Raw genomic sequence first — 13443 nt, forward strand, 5'->3', positions numbered from 1 at the left:
TTCCCCTGGCTTGCTCAGCCTGCTCTCTTATAGAACCAAGACTACCAGCCCAGAGATGGTCCCACCCACAAGGGACCTTTCCCCCTTGATCACTAGTGAGAAAATGCCTTACAGCTGTATCTCATGGAGGCATTTCCTCAACTGAAGCTCCTTTTTCTGTGATAACTCCAGCTGTGTCAAGTTGACACAAAACTAGCCAGTACAAGAAATAACCATGGAGGCGAATCTCACTGTTGTTCTAGAAATGCCAGCATGACTTTTGGTAAAGGAGTTCAGTAAAGGAGAATCCTGCACACTTCCCTGCTGAGTCCTAGTATGAGACCCAGGAAGAAGAAATCCCAGGATGCTTCATTAAACAGGTCTGAACTCCACTAGTTAGTCAACATTGGTAGATTAATCTGAAAAATCTCTTTTGTGGCATTAGTGGCTTTATTAAAAGACACAAAGAGAATCTGGCCGAATAACAAATAAGCAGCAGATCAAAGAAGAAGAGTATACAAATTATAATAAAGAATATATAATGATACACCTTATAATAATTCATAATCATGTTAATCAAAATTATTCTGTACAATTATGACAAGAGTCTTTCCAAATGAATTCTCTCAGTATTAAGCTAATACATAATTGATGCATAAAGCAGCATAAAACTAATCACTAATTACGTGTCAAATTTTAGTATCATTCTAAAATTAGCAATGCTTTATCTTATTATGCCCAAGAGTACCTAGGAAAGGACAACTAATTCCACCTAACTTCAGCTCAATTTAGAATTTATAATGAGTCTAGCTGATTTTAAGAGTCAACCTTAATCTGCTTTCTGCACAGCAGTTGTATTTTTATGATGTAAAATTTTTGGATGTACCATTTGGAATGATGAAGAGAAAAACTTCAGTGGTAGAATGGCCAAGTGAGGTGGCTAACAGCTGGAAGCTTTGCTCCTCCCCCATGTTTCCCCCACACACTTTTGCCCCTCCCACATGTGCCTGTCACTCTCAGCAATTTTTTACTTACTGTATTTTGATTTTTGATTATTTTTGCCTCTCCCACATGTGCTCCTCCCACATCATGCCTGCCACTCTCAGTCATTCAAACAGTGTCAATCCTTTATAGGCTGTACCCTCAGAAAGACTATGCACATAGTGGTCATAGTAGAATGATCGTCAGAATGATTTCCAGGAATAGTCTGGATGTTTTGGGAAATGGGACATAAGAAGCTAGGTATTTGTTCACTAATCTTTCATCCTTGATGAATTTCAAAATGATACCAAGAGAAAAAATATATTCATTGTACTTCTCAAATCTGAAAACTTTTCCCCTTACAAAAGCAAAGATAAAGTCCTATATACTTAACTTTGATGAAAGTTAAATATTAAAATGTCTGAAAGTATATAACCAATTACCACCATCAGTCATAATTCTGTAAAATTTGAACTTTTGATGGCTGACACACTAAACCATAGTAAATGGAGCTTCAACTATTCAAGTAGTTTGGCTGTCAGGTAAGAATAGACCTTGACTTATCATTTACATCTTTCCTTCCTTTTATCTTTCCAGTAGACGAAAAGCATCCAGCTAAGGAATCCAGAGGCCACCAGACAAGAAAATAAAAAATAATACTGCTAAGCTAACTAACTGTATTGTACATTAATCATCAGCTTGGCAATACAGAGTACAAATGTTTTCTGTCAAGGGAAATAAATAAATCAAACACACATGTCATAGAGACAATAATATATTGTTTGAAGTTTAAAAAGACAAGGGATTAATGCCAATTGAGTTCTAAACACGATATGTCATCATAATATCTAATTGGATATACTGACAGACAATGGTATAAATTAAAATGGTATAGCTTGGGACTTGCTACTCCAAATGAGGTAGTGTGTCAACAATACTTTGAGCAACTAGTCTCATTAAAGATTGTCTCCCATGGGAGAACTGGTTACAGCTCACCCCAGGGCATGACACATAAACCCAAGGCAAAAGATATAAGCAGATACATTGTTACTTGGGAATATGCTTATACATTAGATGGAAGGGAATTTGAATAAGGTTGAATACAGAGAAGAATATTATATTAAGAGAAAAATGTAAGATAAATAAATCCACATAGATAATAATCTCCAAAGGAGAGAGAAAGAAAGAAAAATTGATATAAATATTTTCAAGGATATATATAATCTAAATAAATAAATCCATGTCTTTGATCTCAGTACTTGGGAGATAAAGGCAGGGTCAGATAGGTTCCTTGTGAGTTCAAGGCCAGCCTAATCTACAGAGTAAATGTAGTAAGTCAGCCTGAGCTACACAGAGATACCTTGCTTAAATAAATAATAGCAACAACAATAATAGTAGTTTTAAATTGTTTTATATTATGAAAATGGAGTTGGTTATAAATACAATGGTTATGGTGATATTGGAAAGCCTTTTGAGAGAGGTCAAAACAGAGCAGACCTAAATGGGAAAAAAGACTGTTGGATTGAATCATTCTATACTTTTAATGACTTCAAACTGCTGGTCCAAAGGCAGGCTATATTGGGAGAGAGGCTCTAGGTTTTTGTTAACAGGAATTAAGAAAAAGCTTTGGATTCCTTCCAAAATAATAAGGATAGGATTTGATAGATATCTCTGAAGATTTCAGCTGCAGAAAGGTGAAAATCAAGAGGATTAAATCAAGGAGTAGTGTATAATGATAAACCCTCTATTGAAACAATCTAAAACTGACTGGAACATATATATGTTGTCACCTAGAACTTCAGCTAAGGCATTCCCATGACTTATTTCTACACATCATTCTTTCAGATGGCATGAATGTAGACTTACATGCTGTTTGATTATATGATCAAACTAAATTCTAAAGAAAGACATTTGTTGCCTTCCAGTTTCTGTCTGTGCCCAGAGATGATCCAGTACCCAAATTCTTCCCAGAGAGAACTCATCTCCCAGGGATATTGATGCATAGGCTTGCAAGAAGGACAAGCCACAGTCAGAGACAGCAGGAAAAGCTAACGCAAGAGGTAACCAGATGGCGAGGGGCAAAAGTAAGAACATCAACAGAAACAAAGACTACTTGACATCATCAGAACCCATTTCTCCCACCCCAGCAAGCCCTGGATACCCCAACATGCTAGAAAAGCAAGACTCTGATTTAAAAATCACACCTCGTGATAATGATAGAAGACTTTAAGGACATAAATAACTCCCTTAAAGAAATACAGGAGAACACAGGTAAACAGGTAGAAGCCCTTGAAGAGGAAACACAAAAATCTTTTAAAGTATTACTGGAAAACACAATGAAACAGGTGAAGGAATCAAACAAAACCATCCAGGATATAAAAATGGATATAGAAACAATAAAGAAATCACAAAGTGAGACAACCCTGGAGATAAAAAAAAACTAGCAATGAGATCAGGAGCCATAGATACAAACATCACCAGCAAAATACAAGAGATTAAAGAGAGAATCTCAGGTATAGAATATACCATAGAAAACATTTTGACACAACAGTCAGAAAATGCAAAAAGTTCCTAACCCAAAACATCCCAGAAATCCAGGACACAATGAGAAGACCAAACCTAAGGATAATAGATATAGAAGAGAATGAAGATTTTCAACTTAAAGGGCCAGTAAATATCTTCAACAAAATTATAGAAGAAAACTTCCCTAACCCAAAGAAAAAGATTCCCATAAACATACAAGAAGGCTGTAGAACTCCAAATAGATTGAACCAGAAAAGAAATTCCTCCTGTCACATAATGGTCAAAACACCAAATGCACAAAACAAAGAAAGAATATTAAAAGCAGTAAGGGAAAAAGGTCAAGTAACATATAAAGGCAGACCTATTAGAATTATACCAGACTTCTCACCAGAGAGTATGAAAGTTAGAAGATCCTGGGCAGATATCATACAGACTCTAAGAGAACACAAATGTAAGGCTAGGCTACTATATCCAACAAAACTCTCAATTACCATAGATGGAGAAACCAAGATATTCCATGACAAAACAAAACTTACACAATATCTTTCCACAAATCCAGCCCTACAAAGGATAATAGATGGAAAACTCCAACACAAGGAGGGAAATTATACCCTAGAAAAAGCAAGAAAGTAGTCTTCTTTCAACAAACCCCAAAGAAGATAGTCACAAAAATATAATTCCACATCCAATAATAAAAAATTGCAGGAAGCAACAATCACTATTCCTTAATATCTCTTAACATCAGTTCCCCAAAGAGCAAAAAATCATTAATTTATCTCTGAACCCTGTACATTCCATACAAATGTCTTTATAGAACTATATATTGCTTGCAAGGTTTGTATATTGCAGATTATAAGGCCAAGGAAGCAGCCCTGGCAAAGATCCATCTTTGAAGAGTCTATGACAACTGATTCAGCCTCAACTGCATCAGTGCTTTTTCCTCTAAAGACTTGCTTCCTTGACAACATCAAACCAGCTAGTTTAGTTGGTCCAACATCACAGAGTGTTCCAGCCAGGACTTCAATTAAACCCTGAACTTTCTCAGCGTACAGAGACTGGACAACAAATGCTACAGCTAGCTTTCTTAAGACTATTTTTCTAATATTTAGGCCCCCCAAAAGGAATCATTTGCCCCAATTCAGCAGGAATCAATTATTAGAAGAGAGCTTTCCGAGTCCCTTAAATGGTATGGATTATTTTGATCACTCTATGAGTTATAGAAATGTTGTCATTTTAGGGGATAATTATGGACTTATACAGGACAAAATAGGGAGGTTAGATACAGGGATTTCATTTTTCTCTCCTTTTCTCTATCTTTCTTTCTTAGGTAAAAGAAGGGTTAAAAAGAAAAAGGGAGATATAAAAATATAAGAAATTAGACAAATAAGTATAGATTATTGAGTCTACTCTTCAATTTAGAGCTATTGATATTCTGAAATAAGGTTATTTTTGTTTACATTGATATGGATTATTGTATATTGATAAAGGTTTAAGATTTTCATTGGTATAAATCATTATATTTTAGTACAAAATTTAAGGTTAATTTTGTTACAACATACTGTATATTATGTTTCAACTCTTAGATAGGCATTGTGCCTGTGCAACTCATTTAAAATACAAGGTTTAGTTCCAGTTTTTCTAATACCTGCTATTGCAAACTCTTAGGTATAATTAGGAAATACAGGTTAAAGCCAGGCAGTGGTGGCACATGCCTTTAATCCTAGCACTTGGGAGGCAGAGGCAGGTGGATTTCTGAGTTTGAGACCAGCCTGGTCTACAGAGTGAGTTCCAGGATAGCCAGGGCTATACAAAGAAACCCTGTCTCGAAAAACAAAACAAAACAAAAACAAAAAAAGAGAGAAAGAAGAGAAGAGAAGAGAAGAGAAGAGAAGAGAAGAGAAGAGAAGAGAAGAGAAGAGAAGAGAAGAGAGAAAAGAAGAATACAGGTTATAATCGGACAGTCAAATTCATGGTCATGTCAGATATTAGTTTAGATCCTCACATAAATACACATTCTGCGTTGCACAGGTAATAGGTAGGTGGAAACAGGCATCATTTACTTGTTCAGATATGATAGGTTCAGAATATATAGTAGTCTTCAAAAACCTCAAAGATTTTCAGAATATTGCATTTAAAGAGTTTTTTTAATTAATTTAAGACCTTTTAATTATGAGATAGTTCTGCTTTTGCCAGCACCACCATTTTACTTCAAAAAAAGATGATGATGATGGTGGTGGTGATGATGATGATGAGTATCAATAACTGCCATATGGAGTTATTTCAATTATGGCAAGCTAGCCACTGGGCAAAGCAAATGTCCATGCTTCAACTACAGACAAAATGCTATCGAGAGAGGACAATCAGATGAAGGGACATTGATTTTCAAGCTCTGCCAATTCAAGGTAAGAAAGTCCTCCACAATTCTTGCTTCATAAAAGTCCATCAGATATATTGGGTCAAAAGGCTGAAGATAGATGCTTCAACATTATAAAGAATATTGGGGACTGTCCAAGCAGTCATCTGTCTCTATCATTTCTATAATTTTTGGAAGCTGCACCCGTACACTTCCTACATAGTCAGCTAATATTTATTCATTCTCAGATATCTGGTAGAGTTGAAGACTAGATAATCTTACTGTAAGCGTAAATCGTTTAGGGTTTAAGAAGATGTTCTAGGTCTATGAAGACATTTTTAAATTAATAATCCAAGATAGGACAGTTAATAGAAAATTCTCCTTAATTACCAAATGCTATGGACTAGACATTGTAAATGTATATCATACCCTATTGTTTTCATAATTGTTATAATTGTATTCAATTTATCTTTGAAAAAAAACTGTAATTTGACTAAAAAGAGAATTTCAGAGAGAATAACTTATGTCTGTATGGATGTAGCACCCGTCAGTAATAAGTTTGATGGCCTATGGCATCAAATAGGTAGGAAATAAGAGGTTGGAACATCAGGAGAAGAAAGAATTCTGGGAAAGAGGCAGGCAGGAAAGCCACCCAGGAAACTATAAGGAGAATGATGCATGGTATGTGAGCACAAATAAGCAGCCACACAGCAAAATATAAGTTAAAATAAATGGGGTATTTTAGTTATGATCTAGTCAGAGAAGAGCCTATCTATATGACCAAGGTATTTGTAAATATATTTTGAATCTGAGTCTTATTTCTGGGAACATGGGCCTGAAGGTAGAACCTGACCTAACATCTACAGAAAGGTAATCCCTTTCCTACAAATCTAGCAGAGAGTATTTTCCTATCTCCAATTTCATTTTTAAGTCTTACCAAACTCACACATTCCAGACAGTAAAATGTACCCTAAAAAGGTAACTTTAAGTTATTAATGGTCTGTTGCCATAATTAATATTTTATTCACGGTCACAAAGGGTATCTGTAATGAGTGATCAGCCTGTGTAAGGTAAGGTTAGACAATCAGAAAATATGGCAATATGGTGAAAATAAAATTAAAAAATTGAAATCAGTTTGTTACTTAAAATCATTCAGAATTTTACTATAAATGAAAAATCTTTCCCTGTGTTGTGAAAGGTGAATAGGGGCAGGAGGAAGATAAGTGAGAGAGGGAGGGGGACTCAATAGATGCATTATATACACCCAGAAATAGCATAGCTTTCAGCTCTTATCAAAGAAGGGACCCTTTACAACAAATAGAGATCATCACAGAAAACCACAGGACACAATGCAGACATCAACAAATCCTGGGTATCTACATCACAGATCCTACATCTATGGCTCAGAAAACACTAAAGCATAGTCACAAAGATTGTAAGAGTCAGAATACCAGGATGTCTGCTATGAAACAATATCTTCTAGGAACACACTTACAAAACAAGACCAAAACAAGAGAATATTAATGGATGTATTAGTGTGAAAGGGGGAAATTTCATGGATTTCTACCTCTCGACAAACTACAGTCATCTAATTACTGACAGGAAAGGAGAATTAGCCCTTCTTACGGATTAGCCACATTATATGTTGTCAAAGTCTGAGTGGCCAACCTGAAACTGCACACACACACACTCATTCACTCACTCAGACACGTGTCTATCACACGTGTCTATAACAAACAATGAAAGGAAGAGATATTATCAACTTGAAAGTGGGGAGAAACCGAATGGGGCTTCAAGTGAGAGTAGCTATGGAAGGGGCTGGAGGGAAGAAAGGTGGAGAGGAAATTATATCATTCTAATTTAATTAAAACATAAAAATTAAAGTAATAAAGGAAATATATTTCGTGTTGACACAATCCAATTCAAGTTCTGTCATGAAATATCTCACTGTTTTATCAATATTATAGTAATTGTGTATATCTCAGTTACTCAGCAAAGGTTAGCAATAAATTAATTCCACCCCCCAATCACACATGAAAATATGAAGACACATCATAGTTAGAAAAGAGATACATGTACAGATTTTGGGGAGTATCCCGTTAAGTCCAGATGCTGACAGTCAAAACATATTATCTCTCACTGTCCTCAAAAATACGGCTAAACAGTCTTTAATGCAAGACCAGTTTCTTTTCACTTTTATCATCATGTATTAATTGGATAACATACTGAGTTAAGCATCTGGAATAGTCAAGCATTCTCCATTCTGTAAAGCTTTCCTTTCATGCTGATTATCATTTTTCTCTCTTTGTTTGTTTGTTTTTGTTGTTGTTTATTTGTTTTCTTTTGTGACTGGGAAGAAGTTTTTATTGAACTATTTGTCCTTTGACTCTGGAGCACTGTTTGCATTAAATCTTGCAAAATGTTACTCTCAGTCATTCTCAAAAGTGTGAATGTGAGCATCCATGTACATATACCGCTGTGCACATGAATATATGGAATCACTACAACTGTAGAACATACATATTATTATTATATAATCTCACATTTTCTTCTCTTTAATGAATAGCATGAGGCATTGGATTCACTGTAAATACTTGTTACTCTGTAACACTACATTCTTTTTTTCTAAGCGTTAGAGAGAATTTTCCATCCATAATTACCCCCAAATGATATTTTATGCACTATAGCTGCTAAATTGCTGTTCAGGTTACAGGCACCTAAGAAGTCCAACTTGTTCATATGTCAAACCACCTCATCTAATTGGTCCACTGAGAAAACAGCTCTCTTAAACCTTATCTTCTCTTATCCCCCTCTACTGCATGATGCTAATGAACATAAATCTGCCAGGCAAGGTTCTAAAAGGGAGAGCCTTTTATTGGTTCTCCCTTTGTGCCATTCTGACACAAATTGCCTTCTGACAAGACCAGGATCAATTAAGCTGATAACAGTGGAATTAGGAGAGAACAATGAGAGGAGCCCCAGCTATAATGCCAGGGCCCATTACTGTGACTCTGCAATGCAATAAAGACCTGTACCTCCTATTAAATTCATTTGTCACAGCTTTTAACTATGCAGAGAAAGGGCTTAGGCAAAGACACCATATATTCTCTTTGAAAGTAAAGTGATGACACCTTGCTGAGTTGAAGATAAGATAAGAGAATGAGAGAAGACAGACAGAATATTAAAGATGCTGGAGACACAGATGGATTTCAAATTTACCATGAAAAGAGCTCTGGAATCTTCACAAAATGCTAATCTTTTAATATTTCAAAAAGTACATAAAATGTTTACCAAGTCCACTTCTTAGTAATCTCAATTAAAAGTAAATTAGCTGTCATTAATGAGAAGAGTTAAAAGTAGGATTGCTAACTAGTCCATAATTAAAACTAAAATAAAATTGTAAGTTTTGAGAAACAAAAATAAAACTAACATTTCCCTTTCTCTAAGTCTTATCTATTGACAATGTTTACTTTGCTTGTTTTTCATATTGATACATGCCTGTGTATGATTTCATAAAACAGCACTACAACATAAACATTTTTCCTATGCAGAATAATATAACATATTATCAATTTAACTTGATAGTTTGTATTCATTTTCTTTATAATAATTGTCAAACACTCATAAATGCCCAGTCTCTAAGGACTTCTGCTTGTCTAACTATGAACATTTTTGAGTTCCTGTCCCTACAGCTGTTTGTAGAAGCTAATCCTCAGGTACATGTCCCATTGTCTTGACGTTATGTGAGCAATAAAAATGCAATGCTGGCTACATGCTTTCCATATATTTTAATTCTAAAAAAGCATCATCAAGTATAACTCATTTGAAATCATTTTGTTCTACCATATAAATTGAGGGTTTTTAATTAAGAAATAAATTGTAATTAAATATCAAGACAATAATATCTGCAAAAGATAAGCAAGCATTTATATAAAATTTTTAGAAAAAATACTCATTTAATAAACATTATAATTCTTAGTGGTATCTTAGTAATTGAAAAGCAATAACCATATTTTCACATATAATTACTCTGTGAATCATTCAGAGTCTATTAGCTAAGAAAGTCACTATTAGATATGTTCTTATGTTTTCAATTTCCTGCTAAGGAAGTTTCTCTGAAGAGAGGGAGCAGAAGAATATATTGATATAGTCAATATATGATATATACATGTCCAGATAAAATAGCACATACAACTCTGTCAATTTGTAAAACTGCTGTTTGTTAATAATTTGTAAATAATAATTGTTTTTATTGTACCAATAAAAAATGTTGTGCTACAGGGTAAGTTAAGGATTAGTATTTATTCATACAATGTAATATATATGTTCCCAATGTAATATATATATTCTCATTGCCCCAAAAGATATAGCATGGTTCTAAGAGAACCATTATCTGTTTTGACCTCCCTATAAACCTAATGTTGAACAAGACTTTGAAACTTTGGATGGAATCTTGGCTACCAATAGAAGTGTGCTGGCTACTTTTAAGCCAACTTTACACAAGCTAGACCCATCAGAGAGGAGAGTCTCTCAACTGAGAAAATGTTGTGTAGTTTTATGCTCTACCCACTGATATTCTGGGAGTCGACTGGGCTACCAGCCCCCATTGGGTATCCCTTGAATCCTCAGACAAAGGTCTCACACACACACACACACACACACACACACACACACACACACACACACACACACAGAGTTTATTCCTTTTCAACTTGCCTTAGGACTCAATTGCTGTTTGCCAAACTCCCTAACCACTCACCTGTAGTAGTGGCCACAGGCCCCAGTTCCTCCCAAGACCTCACATGGCTGCTGGCTTTTTCTGCCTCCACAGCATGGCCTTATCTCTTCCCTTGCATCTGCTTTTTCCTTCTGGGACCTGGAATTCCTGCCTGTACCTTTCTCCCAGTAATTGGTCCATGGCTTTCTTTAATGACAGCTCAAGAACCAATTGAGGAACAGGACCTTAACATCAGGATGGCCCCCTACAAGAAAATGCTTCCATTATATCTGGCTATAGGCGAGCCTGCAGGGCATTTTTTTTTAATTTTATTAAAGATACACAGAGGATGGGGGACACCAAAGAATCAAGGTCTTCTGAACATAACTGATGCATGTATGATTTCACAAAGACTTTGGCAGAATGTACAGGACCTGCACCAGTCTACACCACATGGGATCATAGAGTTGAGAGAAGATATGCACACATGACCCCATTCTTAACCCAGAAGCTATTGATAAACACTTGCAAATGAAAAGTTTGATCTCTCCAAGGAAGTCTCACTAGTAAAACAAACCACTCTTAATGGTAGGCTGCACACCTAGCAGTACATTGCCAACAAAAAGTGAACTCAATGGAGTCTTTGAACATTATGTATCTCATAATGTTGTGGGCATTTTTAACCTATGAGTCCTTTGATGGCTTCTGATGTGTGTGTGTGTGTGTGTGTGTGTGTGTGTGTGTGTGATTTCTGTATGTGTTAACACGTGTGTCTTTGTATCTATTTGTGTTTCTCCTGTTTTGCTTGTTTGTTGGCTCTTTTTCTTCTCTTTGCTTTGGCCCATTCTGATTGATTTGTTTTTTTAATGTGTTTTATTTTATTACTATTCTGTAGATGCCTACTTATGTCTAACAGGAGACAGAAAGTGTGTGAATCCAGATAAAAGGTGAGGTAGAGAGGAACTGGGAGGAGCTGGGAGAGAAGAAACCATAATCAGCATAAATTGTATGAAAAAATCTATTTGCAATTTAGAAGTAGTGATGTGGGAAAGGCTAGTCTATTGCAGGTGGGCTACCACTAAACTGGTGGTTCTACGTTCTACAAGAAAGCAGGCTGAGAAAGCCATGAAGACCAAACCAGCAAGTAAAGCCACCCTCTCTATGACGTTTTCATCAGTTCCTACCTCCAGGGTCCTGCCCTGTTTGAGTTCCTGTCCTTATTTTCTACAATGATGGATATATATGTAATTGCACTATTTTCTCTCCAACTTGCTTTTGGCCATGGTGTCTTATCATAGCAATAGTATCTATGACCAAGACTATTGATGCCAAGATCATGGGGTATTGTTGTGACAGACATGATTATGGTATTTTGGGGGGAAGGTTGTAGAATGATTTTGGAACTTTGCAGTAGAAACATCACTGAGTACTGAAAGTTCAGTGAGCTGTTCTGTGAGAGCTTGGAAGATAAGAATGTTGAAAGCAGTGCAGAAAATGGAGTTTTGGCTTGTGATGTTTTAGAACAAATTAAAGACTACAAGGCCATTTGAGTGAAGAGTCAGTAGTATGTAATTAGCTAGAGCTGAAGAATTAGCCATGGTTTAAAAGAGAACAGCATCATTAATGTGAAGTCTTTTGTGAAGTGTTACCTCCTGGTCAGCACACAGAAGCTGTGTTCCAGAGGTGGCCAAGGTTGTACCTTTTATGACAGCCAAACTTGATGGTGTAATACTGGTTCTGAAGGCATGAAATCGTCATGGAAAACAGCTGAGGCTTTTCACTATGTAGCAGAGCTAGAGTCCCTATAGAGTCCAGAAAAGGTTATTACTGAAAGTACGATCCGAGTGCAACAAGGGAGATGCTAGTATCATGGAATGATCACCAAGAACAGCAGCAGCAGTGGAATAGAGCCTGCTGGAGCTTGGAAGACAAGTCACGGATGCTGCAGAATGTGATGCTAAAACAGTAACCTAGACATGGAGGAACCCAAAGGATCATGAGTGGTTCCCAGACATTGGATACTGAGTTATTTACACAGATTTTGCTTCTTTATTCAAATTGTAACTATGCTCTCAATCTTTGTTCTTGAAATAAGAAAATATACTATTTGTTTTATTTTACAGGAGTGCAGTTGAAAGATTTTGAACTTTTAAAAATATTTTGGAGTTTTAAACACACATGAAAGGAGTTACAGTAACAAAGTTTGGAGCTGAGATGAAAGGATGGACCATCTAGAGAATGTCACACCCAGGGATCTATCCCATAATCAGCCTCCAAACGCTGACACCATTGCATACGCCAGCAAGATTTTGCTGAAAGCACCCTGATATAGCTGTCTCTTGTGAGGCTATTGCTGGTGCCTGGCAAACACAGAAGTGGATGCTCACAGACAGCTATTGGATGGAACACAAGGCCCCCAATGGAGGAATTAGAGAAAGTACCCAAGGAGCTGAAGGGGTCTGCAACCCTACAGGTGGAACAACAATATGAACTAGCCAGTACCCCCGGAGCTCGTGTCTCTAACTGCATATGTATCAGAAGATGGCCTAGTCAGCCATCATTGGGAAGAGAGGGCCCTTGGTCTTGCAAACTTTATATGCCTCAGTACAGAGGACTACCAGGGCCAAGAAGTGGGAGTGGGTGGGTAGGAGAGATGGGGGGGAGGGTCTGGGGGACTTTTGGGATAGCATTTGAAATGTAAATGAAGAAAATACCTAATTTTTTAGAAAGTCAAAAAAAAAAAACCCGTAAAATTATTTTGGAGTTTTTTTTTTCTCTACTTACATTTTTTTTTACTTTTTAATATTTTTATTACATATTTTCCTCAGTTACATTTCCAATGCTATCCCAAAAGTCCCCCATAGCGCCCCCACTTCCCTACCCACCCATT

Source organism: Mus caroli, chromosome 17, assembly GCF_900094665.2.
Source record: "Mus caroli chromosome 17, CAROLI_EIJ_v1.1, whole genome shotgun sequence".
In the NCBI taxonomy this organism is placed as follows: domain Eukaryota; kingdom Metazoa; phylum Chordata; class Mammalia; order Rodentia; family Muridae; genus Mus; species Mus caroli.